Genomic DNA, 26,838 nt, shown 5'->3' with positions numbered 1-26,838 from the left:
GATTCTCAACTTTGATGCTTAGGCCTTTTTCTCTGCAAATTTTCATAACTCAACATCATTGTTATGTCTGACAGTAGTATGTGAATTATGTTCAATATTTATTTGAGCATCGACCTTCTAATTGTATAGTTCGCAGTTCATTTTCTAATGTAAACAAACAACTGGCATCTCAGCCAAGCGGGTGAAAACAAAAACATGCAATAATATTTTCGAGTCAGTCTTTCTCGCATTGATATGAAAACAAACACAAACCGAGCTACATTACATATTGAGTAGGATCGGAAGAGAAACACCATCTTCGATACGCTTCGGAATGAAATTGAAAATAGGAAACAAAAAAAAAATCGACGCCGGAGGTCCAACAGGCCAGCGTGCTCCGGTCTTGTGCCATTTGATCCATTTGAAAGTTTTCGACGCGCGAGGCGTGTTCGTAGGAAATCCGAGCACCCGGAACACCCGGCCGAATGCAATTGGGTTTCGAAACGGAAAACTGGAGAATAGGAAGTATCCCAACACGGTTGAATCATTTTTCTACTTGCAAAAGGTTCAATTGGTACAACAGCATTTGAAATACTCTTCTCCCGCAGAAAAGAACTCAATAAATTTTACAACCTGAGCCCATTCGCAGAATGAAACCTCCAGTCTGGCCACAATCGAGTCTACGGAATGTTCAACAGCCCGGAAGATGTATGAGGGTGGACCTCCCCGGGACAATGTCTGGCGCACCTGCAAATGCACTGCCTCGAAGAATCCAGGAAGTCCGGAGGGCATTTGTCAGTGTGCTAAATCGAAGTCAAGAAGTTTTCCAGTCTTAAGGAAGGAAGTAGGGAAGGATAAAGCAAGTCATACATCGAAAACCATCCAGGCAGCAGAATCGAAAGACAAACTTTGAAACGATGATGATTGACCCCTGCGGCTCGGAACAATCAATCTAAATCTAAAGAAAGTATCCTGGGGTAAAGAGGGCTAAAAGTTACTACCATTTAAAAAAAGCCTTCAAAATATCGTTGAACTGACTCTGTTTTATGTAAACATGTTTAAATGTGCTTTGGAAATTGATTCAAAATTTAATTTTACAGCAAAAATATTTCAAGAAACTTTTATTCCTCAATACCTTCAAGCAAGAACGTATCCGGAAGTTGCATGCGTGAGGTCCATTTGGGAGTGATTTGCTTGCCTGCCTTTTCTTTTCCGTAATATGTTTGCTTTGTGTCTCGAGCTCTTGTTTGTTCAATTGAACTCCGGTCAATGAAAAGACATGAAACATAAACAACAACAGCAACAAATGAAAACAAGCACTCGGCCCTGTCTTCTTCTCTGGTGGCACAAACAACAAACTTCTTGGCTGCCGATCCGGATACGTTTGGCTTATTAACTCAAATGCATCGGATGTGAGTTTTATTTTTCTCATAATTTTCCTCCGGTTCCAAGCTTCCTGACTACAAATAAACGATTCGAGAGAAATTTGCAGCAATTATAACCCACGGAAGTCACTTGTTAAGTCTGTGCATTTGAACATATTTCCAGTTTTTGAATATTTATTGGTCGTTTTCGTGTCAAAAGTCATCTCGGTGAATGTCATACAATTCTTTAGAAAGCATTTTAGTAGTTTTTATGCTTAGCGGTTTCGTTTAAATTTCTCTAAGAATTTCTTTAATTCGAACAAAAAACATTAATCCTGAAATCTAAAATTTTCATGAAATTTAGATAAAAATATGAAAAACAATTTAGCATTATCATCTGAATACTAATAAATTTAACATTTATTTCTCTGTGCTTTCCTCAAATATTTGATAAAAAAATGGAAAACATTAATATAAATACATTATAGATGCAAAAAGTAAAAAAAAAATCATATGAATAATTAAAATGGAATAATAAAAAATTAAAAACATCAATTAGAATCAACGCTGGGAGATTGATATTTAAATTAAACTTTCTAGATGTGCCAAACTAATGTTTTAAAAGTCGATATAAAATATTCACCAACCCTTCAAAATTTTAAGAAACAATGCAGAAACTGGAGGAAACAAAATTAATGAATCTAATTTTGAATCAAATTGTGATCTAAAAAGTAAAACTTCAGTATTTATAAATATAATCTTGTTTGAGATCCTTATTTCTCCAAAAATCTAAATTTAATATATTTCAAACAGATTGAATCCTGGCAAAATTCGGGCATTTGATATCAAAATTGAGATAAAAAAACGGGCAAACTTTGTCAAAATCCAGAAATTACTCAATGAAAATCAATAAAAAAAATTCAACAAAACTCATCGACAGATTTCAAATCGTATTTTAGGCTTTCAATAAAAGTTCCAAAATTATTCATATAAAAATTACTCTAAAAACTTCGTTTTAAAGGCATTTATAAAAAATATTCAGAACACCTCAAGTAACACCAATCGTTTTATTAGACTCGTTAGGCCCCTTATAAAACCAAAACTTTATCTAGTAGCCTGCTATGAAACTTTAAATGCTACTTGGGACAATTTGTTTTATTTTTTTGATTTGCCAAATAAAGTGAAAAATTCCGTGCAAAATCTGAATTTTTGTCATTGAAATCCAGGCAACTGGTCCGGGCCGAACTGTTCCCAAATTTTGAATTAAATATTCGGGCAAACCCGGATAAAACCGAGCAATCTGAAAACCTTAGTCTCGACTTATGATTCTACAACGCTGCTACAAATATCAATTTTTTATTATAATTTCAACTTTTTGATGGATTTTTAATCGGTACCAAAAAAAAACATTTGCTTAAAGAGAAAACCTAGAAAACCATATTTGTTACTTATTCGCAGAGATGGCCGGCTGAATGTTTGACACCGAATACAAATCAAAAGCAGCCGAACAGCTAAGCTAATTATTCGGCCAAATTGGTCAAAAAGGGGTTAATATTTATTTTTAAAATTTATACAATAACAGGTTTGAATAAGGCAATTTCACCGAAATTGCAAAGAATTAAGGAGCTAATAATCATTACGCTTTTCCAAATATTAATTCATTTTCTATAAGCTCTTGTTTGCAAGATAGCTTTTGAAAATAAATAAAAAAAATCATTGAAAACATTTGTGCATTTTGTAGGTAAAACACTTCAATATTAAAAACTAGCTGGTTTTACCCGGCCTTGCTCGGGTTCACATAAAATATAAATCGAAATGAGTAGTTTGACTTTTTGAAATTTTGAAAGCTTTTTATACATCATCATAACAAATTAAACCATGATTGACCATGTGAGCTTTGTAAGATTGTTAGTCTTCTTAAAGTTTTAATTGAGATTATTAGCAAAGTTTATCGTTTTCATATTATTGAATAACTAATAGTTTTTAGGTTTGCTAATAGAAATTTGAAATAATTTCCCTTGAATACGTATCCATTCTATCACGAAACACAAATCAATCTAAGTTTGCCAGGTTGCCCGGAATTATCCGGATTTGCTAGAACATTTGACTTAAAATTTGAATTAAGTCCGGTCTGGCCTGGTTTTCCGGATTTTGTTGCAAAAAGCCCGGATTTTGCCCGGATTTATTCACATCATTTTTGAAACGTAATATATACTGAGATTTTATTATTATTATAATTTTTCATTTTTACGTTTAAAAAGAAGATTTAAATGGCAAGTTTTAGAAAAAATCATGTCACGTGTTTGGAAGCTTGATAACTTAAACACAATTTAAATTTAAAATCTGCTGATGTGATTTGTTGAAAAAAAATATTGCAAGTATATTTTTTGTTATTTTTACTGAATAATTCCGCAGTTTTGACCAAGTTTGCCCGGATATTGCCCGGATATCGGTTTGAACATTTTGAAATTAAAATGCTTGATTCGGCCAGGTTTTTCATTAAAATTGGCTGGATTTGTCCAGTCCCGATACGTCCGAAAAAAAAATCTGGCAACCTTATTTTACACTCACCATTTTTTAGGATTGAATTACCCCTTTTTTCATTAAATGATAGCATTTTTTTATCTTTTCCTTGTGTTATCTAGTGAAAATCCTATGCATTAAGCTTGTAAACAAATGTTAACGACTTCTTTTCAAGATCTCCTCGTAGAATGTAATACCTATTAAGTTTTATTTTGTATTTAGAAATTTCTAAATAGATTTCCTCTGAAACCTTATAAAAGACTTACTTTGCATGTTTTCAATGCGCTTTTTAAGTTTTCTTATAATTGGATGGTAGAATTGAACACATCGATGATCAATAATATCTTAAAATTTAAAAAATTGACAAATGAAATTGAATTGCACAAAACTAAACATTTCAGATTAAATTACTAAAAGTCTCGTGCATTGGATTTGGTTTTAACTTTTAGCATAAAATGAACGTTTAATTGTCTAATTCCTTTTGTCAATTAAATTCCTACACGGCAATCAAAGTGTTGAGATCGCAGCCTTGAACTTACAACCCTCAGTTTTATTAATTTTTTCCCTATGAGGATTTCCAAAAATTTGAAAATGGTTGGTTCCTAAAAGCTGGAACATTAGTTTTCAGTCCAAATAGTTATTCAACTGAAGAAGTCAATTCATAATGAACATGAATTAATGTAAACTTTACACACTGCATATTCTAGTAGATTCTCAACCACTGTTCTTCTCAATATATTTCTAACAGGCGAGTATTTTTTTTTTCTATCCTAAATGAAGGCTCATTATTGCCATCAAATGCCTCGCACCGGTACCACGTGCTTTTAACAGTAGAAGAAAAAAACACCCGCCAAAATTTCTCCTTTCAAAATTTTTTATGCTCAGCAAGCTTTGATTTGCTCCCCAGTACACGTGAACTTTGGATGGTCGTTTCTAATACCTGGCCCATGGTGATGGTGAAAAAAATCCCGCCGAAGGAAACGAAAATCGGTTGACAAATGGGTGCCATGACTTTTATTTCGTGTGAATAAAACCGAAAATTGTATGGGAGGGTCCCTTTTCTTAGGTGGGCGGGGCTCGAAAGTATTACTAAAACCTTACCATGGTCCAAATACACAACTGTATAAAATTTCAGGCTGATCGGTTAAGCGGTGTGGATTTGTATAAGGTGCATACAAACATATATAGTCCAACTCATCTTTATATATTAGATATTGCAAAAAATAAACATTTTCACTCAATGATTAACTTTTCTGAATGCAACTCAATTTATCTTCTGGGAAAAAAAAGTTTTAAAACATTTCTTTTTGTCAATAACGCTTATTTAACCATAGAAAACAGCTAAAAAATGTGAGCTACATCATTGATTCGTGTTCAAACACTAAGAAAGTCTTTTTTAGCTAAAACATGAAAAAGAAGATAAAATCGTTGAAAAATGCGATTTGAAATTTTTGGCCAAAAGCTGAAAATCAGCCACTGTAGGAGCATAAGAGCGCCCTTTGGGGTAGTTTAACCACAATTAATCGGGGCATGATAAGCGTTTTCTGCCGTAGAAACTCGCAGCGAATTCAACTCGATAAAGTCAACTGGATTATAAAGCTAAAGGGTGATACGGTCAAAATTTGGTCAAGGGAAATCGCGTGTAAATCGGTGAAATCGTTTATTTAAAAAATCAAATTAATTTTCTTTTTCAAGTTTTATTAGTATAAAATTCAGGAAAAATATTCAGTTAGGCTTCCGCTTTTCCAAATCCGAATTGCCGGGCTTTACGCTTAACTCCTGCGATCAGATTTTGTACAGCCACCTTGTCCACCTTCTTCGCCGCAGAAAGCCAGTTTGCCTTGAACTGCTGCTCGTCCTTATCAGTTTTTTTGGTCTTGTTCCGCTTGACAATAGCCCAGTATTTCTAAATTTTGCGGAGCTCTGGCGTGTTGGGAGGGTTCTTATCCCTGAGGACAACCTGCACGGTGTTGGCGGCGTACCACTCCAAGGCCTTTTTACCGTAATGGCAAGATGCCAAATCCGGCCAAAACAGTACGGAACAAGAGTGTTTCTTCAGGAATGACAGCAGACGTTTATTCAAACACTCTTTCACGTAAAATTCTTGGTTGACAGTCCCGGAAGCTATGAAAATGCTGCTTTTCAAGCCACAGGTCGACATGACAGATTCATGTGCTTGAAAATATCTGCTACCTTTCCCCTTCCTTTTGCCGTATAAAACTCCTGTCCCGGAAGCTGCTTGTAGTCGGCTTTGACGTAGGTTTCGTCGTCCATTACCACGCAGTCAAACTCAGCATCGTCGTGTACAGCCTCCGGCATCGCGCTTTGGCCGTCGTATTTTGTTTATCATCGCGATTTGGAGTCACTACCTTCTTGTAAGTCGATAGTCCGGCTCGTTTTTTGGCTCGATGCACGGTTGTAGACGATACACCCAGCTTATTTGCGGCATCTCGGAGAGAGAGTTTAGGGTTTCGCTTGAAACTACTGGCAACTCTCTTTGTCGTCTCAGCGGTTTTTTCCATTAACCATTTACGGTCGTTGCATATTGCGTTAAACGGTGAGTCGTAGATCCATCAAACAAAGCAATAACGAAATAAAGTATGTCTGTTTGTAGAAAACAAACTTTTCACACACACTCATACATTATATTTCTGGATCTTTGTTTGGCGGATGATGCTACTTGTCGTATAATCTAAATATTCGATCATGGATAGTTGATGAAAAAATTCGCAACACTTTTAAATAACTTTTCATCAATGATCTTCAGGCAAACAGAATTTAAAATAACTACAGATTTTTCTATTATTTTCAACAATGGTCTTTTTTTATTGTTGGTGCATATTTCGGTGAAGTTTTTTTGTCGGATTTGAACGTGACAACGCTGACAGCGGGGAAGAAATTGTTGTTATTTTACTGTGCGTTGTGTGGTGAGAGCAGGGGTGCCAGGTGGTTTTGTCAAAAATCAGGAAAACGCGAAGAAAAAAATCTGGATTTTTCAGGAAAATATGCAGCTCTTCATATATTCCATAAACATTGGCAAAATTCAGGTGCGCTATCCGCCCTAATTAATGCAACAATCGTCAGCTGCTTCTTGGCTGGCATGCAGCTAATATCAAAAAACACCATTTAACTATCATCTGAACCGAAGAACTATTCGATTTTTCTTTTTTCATTCCCACTGAAATCTTCTTGACCTGATACAATGTAATTTTACAAAAAGGTTACACTGAATATTAAACAATTACAATTACAATAGGAAAAACGAGTTTTTATTGTTTTATCACAGATTAGTTCAAAGTTCTCATAGTTCGATTACAATTATAATTATAATTAATTGAGATATTTTTTTGAAATTCAGGACATATGAAGACAAATTTCAAAAAATCAGGACAACATGAAAGTTTTCGAAAAATCAGGACGGTCTCTCGAAAATCAGGACAAATCCTGATAAATCAGGACACCTGGCACCTCTGGGTGGGAGTCATAGAAAATTTTGTTGTTCCATTTACACAGGGGTGAATATTTAGTGATTATCAATAAAATTTTATGATGCTTGTTGTGTATTAAATAATTATTGAATAAGGTTTTGTTTTGTTCTGGAAAATTCTTGCAGGTTCAGGCGTTTTAATTCGCTCAAATTTCGAGGAAGTTTTTAAGCTGCTAAATAATAATTGTTTGTTTAATGGTTGTTCAAAAAATAGCTTGAATAACAGAATAAGATTTTTGTTAGTTCTCTTAAGGACTGAACAACATTTTTATACACTTAGTTCAAAATTTATAATCACGACAGAGTTGAGAGACTGGCATTGGATAATCTGGCTGGTGTATTCGATTTCGATGTTTACTTTTAAATCTTCTACAATTAACTCAAAAGAATTAAATTTAGCTCCTTATCAACTGAGTAACATGACTCGCTACACAAAACTAATCATCTTAAGTTAAAATTTGAACAATAACAAATCTTTTCGAAAATTGCTGGCTTTTTGCGAACAGTAAAAAAACGATACAGAAAACGGAAGAAAACGATGCAACGAATTTCAGTCTTCCTCCCCTAGGGGTGTATGACTGAAACTCAAGGGCGCTCTGAAAACAGTGTTATTTTCTTCCTGCTCTATGTTGTTTGGGAGGAGCCGGCCAACCATGCACTTAGGGAGCGTCTATAAATTATGAAACGCTCCTAGAGGTGGTGAAGGTTGAGCTCAAGCGTTATAAATGGTGACAAAAGAAAACGTTTTCTTGATGTTTTACTTTCACAAATTGTCACTTGTGCTATTCAGCAATTTATTTGCTTACAGGCATTTTTTAGATTTACTTGTTTGACAAATCCTCAATGTCAATGACAAATCACACAAAAAAACAAATTTTGTTCAAATTTATTTTACCACTTCAACAAATAAAATCATGAAAGGTTTTTCTGGAAGCGTAAAATACGAATAAAAATCTGCTGATAAATTTTAAAGGAAACATTTTTTTCTATTTTTTTCATGATTTTTGATGAGCTATCTCTGAGTTCTGACTAAATTTCCCCGGTTATTTTCCGGATTTTTTGAAGACAATTTTGAAATCAAATGCCAGTATTTGGCCAGGTTTTAGAAGAAATAGCGTGGATTTGCTCGGCCTGGATACGGGCTGAAAAAAAACATCAGGTAACCTTACGTTAGATCACCTCAGCGCTGCAGCACTGGATTTTAACGTTTAACGGCATTACCCATCTTGAACGAGCTCGATTCGAATGGAACGTTTCGAGTTGATCAACTACCCGATTTACTCGAAATTTAATACGTTAAAATTTAGAACTTGAACGAGATACGTAAAACGATTCTAATTCGATACGAATTGAAACTCGAAACGAGTATCTCGAATCGAATAGGATTCATAATTCCATCCCAGGACTTTGGTTAGTGTGGTAAATGTGCTTCGTCATTCAATTTTTTTTCTGGTTTGTTTTTAATCCTCGATTTCTTTCAGATCCAATATTGCTTGATTTTTTTTCTCATATTTTTTTTAAAGTCGATTTTTTCTTTGCATTATTTTTTTTTGTTATTTTCTAGTATTCTCTTCAAGAATTTAGAATAGAATCTGTGAAAATTAGCCTGTTTGATATTAAGTTTGCGTAGATCATGAAGAATAAACAAAAGCTATGCTCAACTTAATTTTAATGTACTAAATAATTTTTCCAAGGAGAAATCGATAATATGTAAAACCCCTTCAAAAAACTTTCCGAAAGAAGAAACTCTGATATTTGAATTCTGGATAACCATTATGGAACATGTTCGAGTATGAATTCAGCATAAGAATTAAAAGCAAAAATCAAATATCCAAATCTTTAAAATGGTTTGTTATTCTAAATGCTTTTTTTTAATATTCTGGAATGATGAGTACCGAACATGGAAAATGATTCTTATTTTGGTTTTAAATGCAAGACCAAGTTTCGAATCAGGATTTTTATAAAACAAAATTTGCAACCACATTCAAAGCTTAGCTCAAAAGATATTTTTCCGCACTTATCCGGGCAAATTCAATCTTTTCAAGAGCAAATTTTTTTAACTGAATGTATGTTTTATTTTTCAAAATTTGAGTTCTCTTGGAATTTTGCTAATCTATCACATTAATGCATTTTTGTTGATTTTTTAAATTTTGAATAGAAAAAGTGAATCAGCTCAGGGTACTCACAACATGCTCAGGAACGTAAAATTTTATGTTTTTCCCGAAATCGCACAAATGCTTCAAATGCTGCTTTCTGAGCGTAACTTTTTCTTACGATTTCTTATAAAACGCTTTGATCATTTCACAACCCTTAAGTGCTTGAGACGGATTAAGTGAAAATTAGGAGCCAAACAACCTGAAACACGTCCAAGGTTGTTGACGAAAAAATAAAATGAAAATAATCCAAAATTTTCATTCGTATTCAGGAAGCACCGCGCACAACAGCAGAAAAAGAAGAACAGCAGCCAGCTAAAGTCATATATCAGCATTAGTTGAATGGTTTACATTCTGCTCGAAAAGGCGAAGAAATCAAATATACATCCGGATACTGCCAGAGTTGCACAATGGGAAAGAATGGGTGTTTTTTGTTTTTAAAATTAACACCAAAATCTAGAGTTTAAAAGTTCCAGTCTATTGACGGAAGCCGGACCAATTTGAAAATTTTCCAAAAAAAAGTGTCATGCAGCCACTATCCTTTTTCGGCAAAAGTCTGGCCGCAACATCGTGGGCAATTTCTGGTCACAGAATCGAGCCAAAGAGGCGAGAGACTGGATAGTTCATCTTTCGGAATAAAAATCCCGCTCACGGCTTTCGTTTTCAACAGCAGCAGCATCACTTCAAAAATCTCGCTCCCCACACATATAAAGCAGCATAAAGCACCATGGAATAAAATTTTATTAGGTTTTACTTTATATATTTATACCTCACTTTATGGCAAATGACAATAAAGTAAAATAAAATTAAAAAAAATACAGGAAGGCGAAACGCATTTTTTCCCTTCTCCCTGTCGAATCGTCAGCTGCCTCTTGGCGGCTTAAGGATGTTCTTTTTTTCGATCTAAAAAGAACGTCTCTTACCCGGTTTCGGAACTTCTACATTGACGTTTGGGTCGTTCAGCACAGGTAGGACGTTATGGTTTGTTTTGGGGGTTGACTTTTGTTGAGCCTGTCTGTTGCATCAAATGCAGCGCGGAAAATTTATCACGTAACCAACAATTGGTGGTTTCATAGAAGCATTCGGTACGTTTGTAAGTAGAGGGATCCGAAAACATCCAAATGGGCAAACAAAAGGTGTCAACTTTTTTTGTTTGCACTGTGTTTTGTTTGTAAATATTTGGGAAGCAAAATTGGTGACCGACCGGCAAAGGAGGTCGACTTAGTTGGTGTAACAAAAAAAAATTAAAGGCAGAGCTTCTTTCATAAACAGCTAATTCAAAATTGGAAAGTTGATCTGTGACGGTTGTGTTTACTTTTTGTAAAAAAAGAAAAGACAAATATAACCAAGTTTAATAAATAAGATCAACCAAGGCCGTGCGAACGGGGGGGGGGGGGGGGGTGGGTTTAGGGGTTTAACCCCCCCATGGAGATTTTTTCAAGGTGAAATTTTTCAGTTCAAGAAAGAAATTACCATAGTAACGGGAAATTACTTTATCCCAAAAGGTGTTTAAAAATAAGTGTAAACAAACATGTCTTAAAATTTTTGTTTTTAGTCCTGTATCACTCTAGGCCTAAGATATTTCATTCTGCTACAGTACATAACATTACGAATTGAAACTAGTTTTTATCTTTTAATTTCGATTTAAAATTTAAAATAAAACTCTACCTTTTCTTTAAAATTGGGTTTTGTTAAGAAATGTATCTAAGCAAGTTGATTCATTTAGTTTGTTACGAATCATTCGGTTAATTATAAAACATTTGTATATCATAATAAATTTAATGCTGATCTGAAATATTTTTCAAGAGACCAACCAATTTCAACATCTACTTTAATTTGGGTTTTTTTTCTAATTACTCAACTCGACGTTTGAGGATTTTGATAAATTACATAAGGCCACAAAATGCACATTTAAATCTGGTGCAAAGAATTTTAAAGCTAATTTTGATTTATTTTGCTGTCTTGCAACTTTTGAAAATATTTATAAATTATATACGAAAATTCTGCGCTTTTCTGATAAAACTTTGAAACATTTCATACAAATTCAAAACTAAGGGTTTTTTCCTTGAGACCGTAAGTAATTTTGACTTCTGCGAAAGAAAACTTATTAAAGTTTTTAATTTGTTCACTTTTTCCCAATTTTGTATAATCATAGATATAAACCGAACTTTTAAAGATGTATTAACTAAAATGCATTTAAGTTACTTTTAAAGCAAAAATCAAATCGTCTTCCAGATGACAAGAAGTTTGTTTATTTGAATCATGAATTGAAGGCTATAAAGAATTAGCAGATTGAAAGAAATGGAATGAATAAATATCCAAAATTTGCATGTAGAATTTGATAAGAATTATTTTCATCAAATGACATCAATTTGTTCCTAATGGAACAAATTTTCATACTCATAATCTTGAAATGTTCTTACTAATAAACATGACTTTTACCGACAAGGCCGATCAATTAAGTTAACATTTAAAAAAAAATAACCAAGTTCTACTGTATTTTTTCAATACAAATTTACTGAATTTTATAGTGAAACTTTTAAGAAAATTTGAACATTTTTTAATAAGCTTGTCTTTGTTTTGAAGTTTAAATTTTTGTGTTTCTGTAACCAGTGTTTTGATTTTCATTATGGAATTTGATGAGAATGTTGAGTTAACCCGTTCAATTAATGTTATTGAAAGTTAAAATTAAAGAATTAGTACCATTATTATTTTAAAACGCTTAAAATATATTTTTTTGAAAATATTTTAAAAAGAAACATTTCAGAAAAATATTTTAACGGGGGTCACCAACCAAATATTTTAATAATTCGTGGAAATGAACTGGAAAAAGCTCTTCTTTCAGCCTATGCAAAAATTAGCGTAACTTTTTTTTTTTTCTTTGAGTCCTTCTACTAAACATACAGTGCCTTTTTTTGATATTTTTGGTATTTCTAGCTAAATTTCAATTTCGAACCCCCCCCCCCCCATGGACGAGTCCTTCGCACGGGCCTGAGATCAACTGACACTTAGAGGTATTTGGATAAAAAAGTAGTCAACTTAACTTCGCTGTATTTTTTCTAATCATTCATATAAAACCTGAACAATCCTTATTTTGTAGGTGTGTGTGTGAGTGTGAAGAATATAGCTTCTAGTTGGATTTTGAAATTCAATTTTTAAATCAACCGTCACCTAAGAAATTAAAGTGTTCCGAGAATGTTTGTCGAAATTAACGTGCAAGGGTGACTTCAAAGGCGTTTGCTGCCTTTTCTAAAAAACATGACTTGTCAGTACTGCTTTTGACCGAATTGGGAACCGGCCATTTAAAAAAAGACCAAGGAATGGTATGCCACCAACAATTTTCAGGTTGTGTCCAAGAATAAGAACCCTCTCAACCAAACCCGTGCGAAAAACTCGTCCATGGGGAGGAGGAGGGGGGGGGGGGGTTTTGAAGTACAAGTTTAGCTGGAAATAATAATCTTTAATACCAAAAATACACAATCAAAATTTAATTTATTTCTTAAACCGTTATCGTACTAATGAGCATCACAAAACCACGAAAAACAAATAAACTTCAAGGATACTATCCAAAAAATTTTATATTCAATGTTTGAAATCAATTTCATTCCCGGTAAGTTATAAATAAATAATGCAATAAATGATTCTTATTCTGAACTAGATATTTGAAGTCAATGTTTTCGAAACACTATAAAAAGAATGCGGATTAAACTTTCAAATAAAAAACAGAATTCAAAGGTTGGACATAAGAGTCAGTTCAATGAAATAGAAAACATAAAATATAGCACAAGATTTTAATAGAAATCAAATCCAAATTCTAAAATAAATTTCAGATCAGATCAGATCAGAAATTAACCATGTTTAAAAATTGTAGAACAAAAAGAAAATAATTGTTCATTTTTAGTCATATTATTTTACATTTCTTTTCTTTATTTTAATTGAAGGATTGATTAGAAAATTTCTCTGTTAAATCTAAATTCTGAAATGACAATTTGAAATGTGAATTTTCTACAAGGCAATGCCCATTCTGAATTTAAACAAATTTATTTAAAAACACGTACATTCAAGATGATGATTGATTTAAATTTAATAAAAAAGAGATGATTTAATTTTATTTCAAGAGAGCAGTGATTAAAAACAGAGATAAAATTCTTTTTAATATTCATATTCTCCCAGTTATCACAATAATAGGCTAAAAAAGTATATTTTATATTCATTAAATTATAATCGATTCCAAAAATCATAGTTGAAAAATATCAAGCTCTGAGTATTTTGTCGTCGTTAATTAAAGTATTGGGTCCTGGACTGGAAAGATAAACAGTAGATACTAGGTTATTTTTATTTGAAATTAAGATTTTTTGATTTCAAAGTAGTCGAAGATTCCTTTGAATTCAGCTGCATTATTTGAAAGACCCAAATATTGGTATTTCACTAGCTACTTGCTAGCATCCTCAGTGGGTTATCGATGAGGATGCTAGCAAGTAGCTAGTAAAATACTAGTATTTGGGTCTTTCAAATACTGTAGCTGAATTCAAAGGAATCATCGACTACTTTGAAATCATAGTTTCATTCAGCTAAGAGGTTCTTCAAACCTTTCATTATTAGTTAGATTTTTTGCTTCCAAAAAGGTGTTTGCAGAACACAAAAATTAAGAGTTGAAAAACTAAGGCAAATACTTATAAAAAATATTTCACAAAATGTTTAAGTTTGCCAATCAAATTCTTCAAATTTATTTCAGTGATTCATTTCAGCATCAATCGAAGTTTATAATGAAGATGAAAAAGATTTTTTTTGTGTATTGACGTATTAAATTCGGGTATTACCGTAAACTGGGGGAACTTTGATCAGCGGGGTAACTTTGATCAACATGAAATTTTTGCAGATAATCATCATAAACTAAGTTTAAAGTTAAAATATCTGAAAACTATTTACTACGTTTGAAAGCCTATAAATTAAGTTACATATAAGCTAAATTTGGTTTTTATTAGAAGATTTTTTATATTACTTCAAATGTAATTTTAAAATCTTAAAATATCTTGGTTTTTGAAGGCTCACAAACAAACATCTTTCCTGATCAAATTTAAGCATTTAGAAGCAAATGGGTTGTCAAATGTGAAAGTTTTAACTTTTTTCTTGGTTTGGGTTTAGTTTAAGCGTTATTATATAAATAATATTATAAATAATATAAAATAATGGAATATAAAAAATGACTAAAAACCCTATCAAACGATTAAGTTTGAAGAAAAAAAGAACATGGGAACAGTTCAAGGACTCAGGGAATTGCATGAAGATAAAATTTCATTTGTTTTTGAGGCCAAAAATATAAAGAAATGTTTATAATTTTTGCCCCTAAATGTATGCAGCAACATTGTCCATCTTTTGAGAATCTTTGTTTTTGAAAGAAAACGTTGAAAAATTCAATCGAGTCCAAACAAAAAATACTGTTATCGATATTTTGAGCCTTCTGTGCTTAATGGCATCAAAACAATAAATTTGAAGATGTTGAGATACGTTTAAACCAAAGTGATCAAAGTAACCCCGAAACTCGAAATCTGGTTTTGTAACAAACATTTAATTATGACCACAAATGCCATTTGAATTTACTGCAATCAATGATCATGTTTGATACTCCTCACCTCAGTAAGGGTTTTAAAGCATTTAGGTACTACGAAAAAGCAACCCCTTCCAAAATATTCAAAAATGAATGAAAAAAGTGATCAAAGTTCCCCCAGTTTACGGTACTCTATTGAATTCGGGAATAATATTTTCATGATGATAAGAATTATGCATGGTCTTTAAAAGAAAAATTCTACAGTTTTTAAAATGTGGAAAGACGAGTTTTTCTGACATTATTGAAGAAAATTAAAAAAAAAATTAAGATTTATTTCATACTAGCTGACCCGGTGTGCTTTGCTACACCTTCCAAAATCGAAAGATATTTTCAGAATTTATTCAAATTTTAATTGTTTTGTTGGCATTATTTAAAATCAAATTATAACATAATTCATAAGCAACCGCGATTAAATGAGAGCTGCAGCAGGAGTTTCGGGTTGCAACACAAAAATAACTTAAACTTATATTCTGAATCTTGATCTATAAATTTGTGTAAGAGATCTGATAATTTTAAAATTTTTATTTAAGCTTCGCTCTAAAAAAGGAGGGTCTCGAATTAATTGTACGCAAACAATCCAACAGATAAAATATGGTTGCTTGATATGTTCTGGATTTATGCTAAAAAACTTATGAACCCCCCCTGGCCTTTCTCCCCCCCCCCCTGCTGAATGGAGTTCGTGATCTTTAATAATCATTCCCATTTTTTTCTTTCCCGAAAATCTTCTTGTATTTTCCATTGGTTGATAAGTTTTTAAGCTTTACAACAAAATTTATATGGAACTCCCTCCTTTCTTCCCCTCTCTACACTGTAATGCGTAAGGGTCTATAACAATCGTGGAAACATATGTCGTAACCAAGTAACTTTCCATGCCTTATTTGTTTCCATTTATTGGCTTCGTTAACATAATTCGAGAACCTATGCTAAAAAAAATTGTTATGGGCTCACCTCCCTCCTCCTATGTACATACTCACTGAAAGGAGGATGGTGTGTCAGATAATCAAAGAATCATACCAAAACGATTTTCCATGTTGAATTTTGTCAATTTCTCGGTTTAAAAAAAAAGTTAAATGTAAACTTTCCTCTTCCCTTCCTTTATTCCCAATTCTATCATCCCACTGCAAGAAAGGAATTGTTAGACATAAACAAATTTCTCGTATTGAAATACGATAACACGCCAAATTTGGTTGTATTTGGTTGTAAATTCTTGAGTCATGCATAAACTTGAAAAGAAGTACCATCCCCCTTCTGTTCCATTCCAAATTTGGTTCCATTTTCTGTTGTAGTTCTTGAGTTATGCAATACAAATTGTATGAAACTTCGCTCTCTTTTTCCTTTCTCCCCGCTGGAAGAAGGAAGGGATCTCAAACAATCATTAGAACATGTCACGTTCCCAAATATCCGCCATGCTAAATTCGGTTCCATTTGCTTTATTAGTTTTTGAGTTATTTAAAAAATTAAAAAGAGGGCCCCTCCACCCTTTTTATATCCCTACTGGAAAGAGGGAGGGGTCTCAAATAGTCATAGACATATTTTTCGTATCCAAATACCTTCTCATGCCAAATTTGGTTCCATTTGCTTTATTTGTTTTTGAGTTATTTAAAAAAAATAAAAAAGGCCCCTCCCCCTTTCAACTGCAAAGAGGGAGGGGTCTCAAATAATCTTTGAAATATTTTTCGTATCCAAATACCTTCCCGTGCCAAATTTGGTTCCAATATCTTGATTAGTTTTCGAGTTATATGAAAAATTGTAAGATAGCCCCCTCCCCCATTTCTATCATCCCACTGACAGGAGGGAGGGGTACCTAGTATTCATAGAAATATACATCGTTCCCAAATACCACCCCATGCCAAATTTGATACCATTTGCTTGATTGGTTCTCGAGTTATTCAAAAAATTGTCTTTTGTTTGGGAGGCCCCTCCCCCCCTTCCTGTTAGGAGGAGGGGTCCCAAACAACAATAGGAACCTTCCCCGGCCTCCAATACCCCCACCTGCCAAGTTTCACGGAAATCGAATCAGTAGTTTCTGAGTCTATAGGGAACAGACAGAAAGACAGACAGACAGACAGACAGACAGACCGAAATTCATTTTTATATATTACCTATAGATTATAAATTTTTAGAAGTCTGTCAAACGATTAGAGTTCTCGGTGTTAAGCACTTCTTTGCCAAGTGGGTCATTGATTATTAATTTGTAAAGGTTTATGGATAGTTTTCATAACAATAGAGAAATTAAAAGTCAACATCAACCTTTTATAACAAAATGTTTTTTTTTTTTTGGAAAAAGCTGTCTACTCAGCATTTGACTTTTAATTGTTATCAAAAATTGTTGATTTTATTTTCTCTTTCTATGCATTTTTCTGGGATGTTTTTTTTTACAATTTAAATTTTTCCTCGAAGCTAACAACCTACAACCGATGTTTAAACTCTATAATAGAATAATGCATTGGAATGTTGTGCAATGTAAGAAATTTAATAATTTCAAGGATTTTAAGACAAAAAAGAGAATGGGCCATTTGGTTTTCGGATGTATACGGATGTGCGTATCATGTCATGTTCCGTCAAACTGGGCAACATGCAAAGGAAGGGTTAGATGCAACATTTGTATACCACAACACTCATTCAACTTTAATTTCAATAAACTGTTATAAAATTATAATTGAATGATTACAAATTGATGATGACATAGTTTTAAACATCGTGTAAGAGTTTTAAAAAGTTTTTGTTTCTCATAAAAAATTTAAAAAATCGAGCAATAGATGCACAAATTTTTACATTTTCTGATGCCGTAATAAAGTTTACCTCGTATGACGGATTGGCTTAATGATATCACCTACAAACTTAATATTGCTTTTAATATCCAATACCAACATGTTGGTGTATAAATATTTTTCGAACAAACACAAATTTTTTTAAATAAATATTTATATAATTCAGTTAGCTGACTGGGGCAAAATGCAACAAAATGCAAATCAGAACTAAATCTTATAAATTGCGTTTCTATAGGCCAGGATATGATTGTTTTGCATTATGCATTTGTGAACGTTAAAATTTCATCCATCCTAAATGACATGATTTATGATAATAGAATATTTTGTAGTATTTTTTCCCCCTAAATGTATGCAGCAGATTAACACTTTTTTCTTAAAAACATTTTTGACAGAAAAAATGTGAGATTTAATTCGAACAAAACCACAAAATTACTGCAATTGGTGCTTTATGCATTACGACATCACAAATGTATCAAAATCTTTAAATTTTCAAACGTTTTCATTTGATATTTCATTAATTACAGAGTTTGTTGCAACTTACCCTTTTTTCTTAGTAGGGTGAAAATCGCATGTTTTTGTAAATTTACAAATAACTGGTAAAACCAAAAATTTTTCTGATTACGTCAGTTTGGTGTCCCATCAACCTTAAAACTTTTGATGTACAAGAGGTATGATTATCTGTAAGCATTAAGATTTTAGAAACCATTGAAGTTGAAAAGTGTTGCATGGAGCCCCAGTTGACGGTATCATGTCTTGACGAGACTAGAAAATGTTTGTAAAGGGCCAAGAAAATCTACGGTGGAAAAAAAAAGTTTGGAATTGAAAAAGTTGCATTTGTTTAAGGAAAAGAATGGCAAAGGTTTACAGCTAACCAGCCAATTTCCAAATCCCGCTGATTTTTTCCCGAAAACAAATTCTTTGCTTCATAAGTTTTTTCCCACACGGTACATTTTTTGGCCACATGGAGAATTTTTCTTGTCTCGTCAAGATTTTTTCAATCAAATATTGCTCATCCGTTTACACCAGAGAATCAAATTGCATACATTTTAACCCAGAATTATTTTTTCGAAAAATCTAGTTAACAGTTTTTTTCTTGAATTTTTTTACAGGTGGCAAGGATTTTCTAAATTTTATAAACATACCTCTGCAGGGATGGGTTTCTGAAGGTGATTTATGAAAATCTTATTACGCTGATAATGTGAATTGCCATTACCCATTCCTAAAATGACTTAATCTATGTTTGTTGCAACTTTTCGGATCAAAAGTTTATGACAGTTCCGCGAAAATGTTCCCGAAAGTTTCATTTTTTCACTTTGAAGAGTTTCTTGTACATTTCCAAATAAAACCAGTGTAAAATGTGAAGGGTGCTGTTTACAGCTAAAGGAGCAATAAGTTTAAGCGATCAAATTCCTGGAATGTTCGATCGATGCCCAGAATCGAAAATGTTGGTTGTGTTAACAGTTCCGGCTCGCTCTCTCGAGTGGCTAAAAGTATCTGGTGATTGAAGAATGGGTTTTACCAAAGCTAACACATGTCGGGAGCCAAAAGTTCGACGATAGGATCATCCTCAAGATGAGTATTATTTTTGTCTTATTCATAATCAAATCTCATATATGAAATAATTACATTATAGGGCGAGTTATGTAGGCAAGTGAGCAAATTATGTTCAAAATCATACCACTAAATCGTACTGAAAAGAAAAAGAGTTCGCATAGAATAAAATCTTTCAGATAAGTAGCTCTGTTCACGTAAACATCAATTTTTTCTTCATTTAGTAGGGGAGAGTGGGGTATCGTGGCCACGGGGAAACGTGGGCCACTTTTAGTATCTCAGATGTGTGTTGAGATAAAAATCTCGAACCAACTGTCATCGTCGTCGCTTTGCGTGAGCATATATTTCTTTATGTTGTTGACTTAAATACGCATCATATGCTTCTTTTATTCATCAAGCTAAGTTAGAAAAATTTACTTTCATAATTAAAAATACACCCGCTAATTGCATCGATGGGAAACCTAAAGTTCAGAACAAAAACATGCTCATACGCTTATGATCTTATTTTTGTCATGATCTTTCACGTGGAATAGAAATTTTTGATGAAACATCAATAAGTCACACAAACGCAACCAATTTGCAAATCATTGCTTGTGGGGAATCGTGGGCCACACATCTTGAACTACCTATATTTTTATGTTTTTATACACATTCAGAACTTAAAATACGTTTTCCCTCTTTGTAAAGTTTTCTTATACCAAATGAAGAGTTTTGAAAAATATTTTGTCCATCCTATATAAGGAATTTTGCCAAAACGTTCGCGAGCCAGGTTTTGGAATGTATTCGATCATACACAGTTCTGTTTTTTATTTCATCATCTGAAATTGCTTTAAAATAACGAAATGAATTATGAAATCACAGTTTTGGGTCAACTCATAAATTTTGCATGTTATTTGGTCAATTTGGATTAAGTGGCCCACGATTCTCCACCATTTTTCAAAATCCAAAAAATATTGCTTTTTTAAAACAGTCAGAATTTGGGGAAAATAACTTATGAAAAATTTTAAAAATTATCTTATGATACCTTGAAAATGTAGAAAACCATACCATTTTTTATTTTCATTTTATCTTTTATTATAAAGAAGTTATGGAACAACAAAAAAAAAGTGGCCCATGATTCCCCACTCTCCCATACTGATAACATATTTCAACTATGCATTGGGAGCTAAAATATCATGAAATCAAGTTAGGTTAGGATGTTAAGCAGAATGATAATGATCAGAAACTCATAGCTTCTCTAGTAATTATTATCATAAATTATGCCCCGAAAACAATTAATCATTCTAACAACGCAAAAACAGGTTTTAAATTATGAAAAATTGCGTTTTTTTTTTTTGCTTACCTACGAACACTTCATGCTTTTGTGTGATTCTTGAATCAAGGCTATAGTTTCTTTCAATTTTAAAATAGATAAATCAGAAAAACACAACTTTTGTAGATCAAAAATATAATTGTATTAGAAAGTTTATTAAAAACTCTCAAATATTGAATCCAATAAACTAGTTAAAATAATTCAATTTTAAATTGATTATTATCAAACCAACTAGCAATTTGTATCTCTTTTTTCATGAACATATTATCTGTATAGAAGCAGGAATCGATTTTTTTTTATTGAAACGAATATTTGGCATACAAAATGTGTATTTTTGGTCTTTCCCGGAAAAAAAAGTTTTCGTCAAATGTAGGAGTTTCATATGGAAACAACAGAATAACAAGAGAATAGAATGAATTAAGAATACAACAGAATAGGTATAGCAAAATTGACACTCGTCTAAAGTGTTTCCTAATCATATCCTTTCACCCAAGCCTCCAATCTAAAAACTTATTTGCTAGGATGCAGAGGTGACCTCGGTCCTAAAGCGCAATATTGTTCTTTTATCCCTTTCTCTCTTTTCCAAATCTATCTCTTGACTGCTAGGACGTGGCCGGTGCCGTTATTGATGTGTAAAGAGAGAAAATCAGTTTTGTTCATTGTGAATGTGCTGTCAATCCCAGACACCATTCTTTTGACCTCTGGACAAAATTGATGGCCTCGGTCAATCACGGAGTAGCAACCATTGGCGATGTGGAATTCGTTCTACTGAGCCACACCAGCGATCGCGGAATCCGAAATATGTTGATAAATTTCAAATTATAAGTTTTTTTTTTTAATTTACTGCTGTCTAATTTCTTTGAATTGAAAGTGAAAATAAATAATACAACACATTGAATAATTTAGAAATTTGTTTTGAAAAAATGTTTTAATGCATTTCGGGTTCAATGATTCAAGGTGGATGTGAGTAGTCAATCAAGCTAAGCTAAGCTAAGTTTGTTGCAACTTTTCGGATCAAAATATGTCTGGACCGAGTAATGCCTTGAAAAAATATTAAATGCTTTAAGCTAAGTACACTGGCTTCTTTTTTAAAACATCTTATTTTACACGGTTTTAATTAAAATGATTTTTTTGAAACGCCTTTTCTTGAAATAAAACGATTTTTGAATACGTCAAAAACAGGTTCTAGACATTCCCGATTTTTGTCCAAACCACTCTTGGGTGATAAATTGATTCGGACGATACAACCCGACGAAAACATGGGCCGGAATGGCCACTAAGAGACTCTGCGGAAGTTCCGGAACGGACTTAAAACCAGTGTTCCGAATATCACTCATTTTCAATGAATGTTCCTGATTGCACTTCGCAACTGAACGTACAGCGATCGGGTTTTGTTATTGATTGCTACTGGACTTATCCGATCATCGATCGTTCTATTCATCGCTAAAATACAGATCGCCTCGCATGATGCTTTCTGTCAAAACAGTACAGCACCATCATCAAATTGGAATCTCACCAAAGAGCGATGCATACGGCGAATCATGTTGGGCTAGGATCAGGAGTGAATGGTTCAGGCAGTGAGCGAGTGATACATGTAACCGATCATTAGCAAATGTTGTTTGATTTTAAACTTAGCAAATTAATAAATTTATTTGATTTTACAGCTTTTTTTACTACAGTAAGAATAAAATTAAAACTGTAGTTGTGTTTGTGATGGAAAGATGGTCACTTCCGCCGTCTTTTCAATTTCTAATCAGCCAGGCGGATACTGAGTGAGTGACATTCAGAATGGATCAGTGTGTATCTCACTCATCTCCGATATGCGATGATAGCTAAACCGATGATTCTGAATGATGCGACTCGGTTTGCATAGCTGATAGGAGCGCTGATCGAGATTGCATACCAGCCAGGCGAAGCAGTTGCGAGAGGCGCTAACCCATTATACAATCAGAATGTATCCAACAGGAAACGCATCCTGAGTGTTTATTTTGATTGATTTTCGGAAGATTGCTTAAAACCCAAAACAAAGCAATCCTAATCAAATCTTTGAGCTTCCCGGTTTCACTCAGATCACCTCAGAATGGTCTACCTGGTTGAAAATGATCGATTTACAGTCCAAGTTGGCCACTTTACTGAAATTAGCGATGAATTTTGCCTGGTTGTTTAGAACTTTTTTAAACGATTTCTTTTTTGCACGAACACAAAAATCGTTTAAAAAAATAATCCAGTGTACTTTTAGAAATGGGACAGTTCCGAATGCGTGTATCTCAAAAATCATTCGTTTAATCGAAAAATTTTTTATGGAGAAAATAAAGGTAAACTTATGAGAATTAATGAAATATTTTGAAAAACTTATTAATCGTTTGATGTGAGAAAAATTTCTACTTTATTCTTGGTAGCTCCCATCGGCCGGCGCACACTTCTTTCAGTCATGATATTGATCAGTTTTTCCAACTTTTACTTCGTCTAATCTGTATCTTAGGTTGCTGCATTAGACTGAGTTGATTTGGGGTCATTTTGGAATTTCTCAAACCCTGGGGTCTTAAAAGCTTCGTTTTGGTCCAAAACTCATGCCTGATTTTTTGCAAAATTTTTAAGTAACGTTTACATGAGTAAATTTCAACTTTTAGGTTTGTATGGGAAAATTGAATATTTTGTACTGAAAAATCAACATCATTTTTGTTTCGTCTGTGGAACCGAGCCAGCTGATGGCTTTTGTGCCAATTTATAAAATTCCTAAAGGAAATTTTCCGCTGAACAACTTTGTCGAAGACCGTAACTTCGCATCTTATTAGGAAAGAAAGTTATTAGCTGTTTAACATGGGTATGTCTTTTCGCATTGATTTACAATAAATTCAATTGACATCACTGCTTGAGCCTCGCGAAGTGTTGCATGGAAAGTAGTCACGCAATACCTCGCTAGGTACCCTGCAGGGATGTCAATTGAATTTATTGTTTATCAGTGCAAAAAGACATACCCCTGTTAAACAGCTAATAACTTTTTTGTCTAATAAGATACGAAGTTTAGGTCTTCGACAAAGTTGTTCAGCGGAAAATTTCCTTTAGGAATTTCATAAATTGGCACAAAAGCCATCAGCTGGCTCGGTTCCACAGACGAAACAAAAATGATGTTGATTTTTCAGTACAAAATATTCAATTTTCCCATACAAACCTAAAAGTTCAAATTTACTCATGTAAACGTTACTTAAAAATTTTGCAAAAAATCAGGCATGAGTTTTGGATCAAGACGAAGCTTTTAAGACCCCAGGGTTTGAGAAATTCCAAAATGACCCCAAATCGACTCAGTCTATTGCTGCATCCTCCTGCTTTAATTTCTGCTACTTTTCGGTCCAATACTTCTCTTTTAAAAGAAATTGAAGGCAATTTAGTGAATACTGTTGTTTCGAAATTAACAAAACTTGATTTATTGGAGTCACTTAAAAGCGTCTTAAGTGGAAATTCTCCTGGTTAAACTAGGCAATAACGAAGTAAAACCTTCATAAAATTTATATTAAAGTAGAATCGGTTAGTATAGATCGTTGGTTGCGAAGAGTACATACAAGATAACTCTTTTTAGGCTTTAAAATACAGCAAAAACCAAAGTTTCCGTTTTGAAAATTGTTTTTTTTTTCACAGGAGCAGCATCTTGGCACATCATGATATTTTACACAAAACAACCAGCAAATACAAACTTTAATATGCCAGGGACCTTTCCGCGAGCAGACATGTTATGGGATTTAAACGCCGTAATTTGTATGAAATCTGAAATAACGAGGCAACACTTTCAGCTTATCGGAGAAAAATTACACTTACATTTTTTGCTTATTAAAAATTAAAAATTCTGATATGAGACTTGACTTCCCTAATGACCCTCAACCGTAGTTTTAGATAGTTTGATAATGATGGTGTTGAAGGAAACTGTTCGAACTAGTTTTTTTTCTTGCATCGTGATTATCTCTAAAAAAAGTGGAACTTAAAATTTGAAAAAAAAAAACAAGTTGGTTAGTGGCTATTCCACAGGCAACAAAATGCTGTCAAAATTTTGAAAGTACGATAACTAGTAAATGAGCTATCAGCAAAAGAAAGTTCCCTATTTCTAAAAAAACTAAGCTTTATGCAATAGCCTTTCAAATTTTTTTTTGCTTTTCCGACTCAATCTCATGAATTTTGACACTGAAAGAACACAATAAATGTTTAAAGAATAAGAAATAAAGTCAAATTTTTGAATGACTTGTATTTTATGAGAGATAGAATTCAATTTAAGAAACGTTTCGCGGGCCGCACATGAGTGTCCATAATAACTGTTGAAATTATTTGCAATAATTGTGTGATTTTGCATAGGATCGAGACGAAAATTCAAACTAGAGAGTTCATTTAAAATGAGTAAATGATCTCTCATTCAAAAAACGACAGAAAAAAGTGTTTAATATTTTTGCAATAACTTGTTGATCATGCTCACGAAGATGAATCGTGAAATACTTTGCAATTATCATTGAGACATAAACTATTCATCACACATTAAAAATTGGTGGCGAAACGGAGCTCGAATGGGATTAGCTAGTTTGAAATAAACAATTTAAATAAAAGAATAAAACTGTTGATCGCTCGTTCATACTGGAGAGATAAATCCTGATCAAATTCCCGGGCTCTCAATAAAATTTAACTTGAAAAGTTCAAAGTTTGAACTGTAGAAATTTTGCTTTAGAAGTATAACTTAGAATTAAATTTGAATTTTTTTTCTGAGTCAAAATAAGAAAAAGCAGGTGGTTCAAAAATGAAAATCTTATTACGAATAAGTTTTAACAAAGATTCTTTATTTTAAATATGACCACTTATTGACAACAGCTTTCTTGAACTTAATTTAGAGTTGAAATTAAAGATGGAGATGGATCAAAAATTCAAATTAATATTAAAAAAATTAAATAAAATTGTGTGTTGACGATAAAATACCAGATAAGAATCTAAGTTTCAAATAAAAATTTGAAGCTCATAATGTAGTTCAATCATCCACATGAGAATTCATAATTCAGCTTTAAAAAAAAACAGAAATAGAAATTCAAAAATCGAAATGTGATGAATGATCTAAACAAAGTACGTCTTAATATTTCAGTCAAATTGCTGCATTCATTGAATTTCTCAGAAATCATGCCGACCCAAACATCAAGTTTCGAAAATCAAGTTCTGGCGAACAATTTTTAAGATTGGTTTCGTGTTTAAGCAAATCGGTAGTTTAAGGAACTTGATTACATTTAAAGTATTGACTAACGCAAATAAAGTCGTCTCAAATTTTGAAGGAGAAGAAGTTAACCTTACTTTTTTAAAAAATAAAATAATATAAGTTTTATTAAAACTCATTGTAAAATACAGTTGAATTGAACGTCTCAATGTTATACTCTGTTAACAACTTTTTATAATGCTTTTTCTTCGGAATTCTAAATTATAAAAAAATCCAAATAGACGCATGGTGTTATCGCATGGTTTATCAACGGTGATAATTCAATTCTGAGAGATTAAACAATAAACATTACTGACTATAACTACCCAACAACTTCAGCCAGAGAAATATATCTTTATATCTCAATCCGCCGGTACAACTACGGTCATCAGGCCATTAATTCTCTCAAACGATCGGCGCAACTTATACTTACGAGACGACTAAATGCTTGCTACTCTTTAATGGTGATTCCATTAAATTGAACTAATTAAATGAAATCAACAATCCAAAGGCAATGGTCAGCAGTGGAGATGCTCCAACGACTTGTTCCAGGTTTATTCCAATGGTTTGGCAGCAAACCGATGTATGAGCTTTGAATTAACTACCGGACTACAATTAACCGAAAAACCATTTTGCAGAATGAAATAAGCCGTGATAATCAAGTACCTTTTCCTGAGTAGGAATCTTTTTTGCTTCGCATCTCACTCGTTCCCTCCTTTCATCCCCGGGTGTTGTCTTTGGTGCAAATGCGCAACAGGAATACACCCATTTGTCGGACCTTAAGAGACCGGGCCTGGCTCACTGGAGAAAGGTTTTTCTCCCCATTTTTATCACGCCCATCAGCCGGTTGTCTATCGAGGCGTGAACGGATGGCC

The sequence above is a fragment of the Uranotaenia lowii genome, chromosome 2, assembly GCF_029784155.1.
Source record: "Uranotaenia lowii strain MFRU-FL chromosome 2, ASM2978415v1, whole genome shotgun sequence".
NCBI classification, from domain to species: domain Eukaryota; kingdom Metazoa; phylum Arthropoda; class Insecta; order Diptera; family Culicidae; genus Uranotaenia; species Uranotaenia lowii.
The sequence above is the reverse complement of the archived record's forward strand: the minus strand, read 5'-3'. Positions refer to the sequence as shown.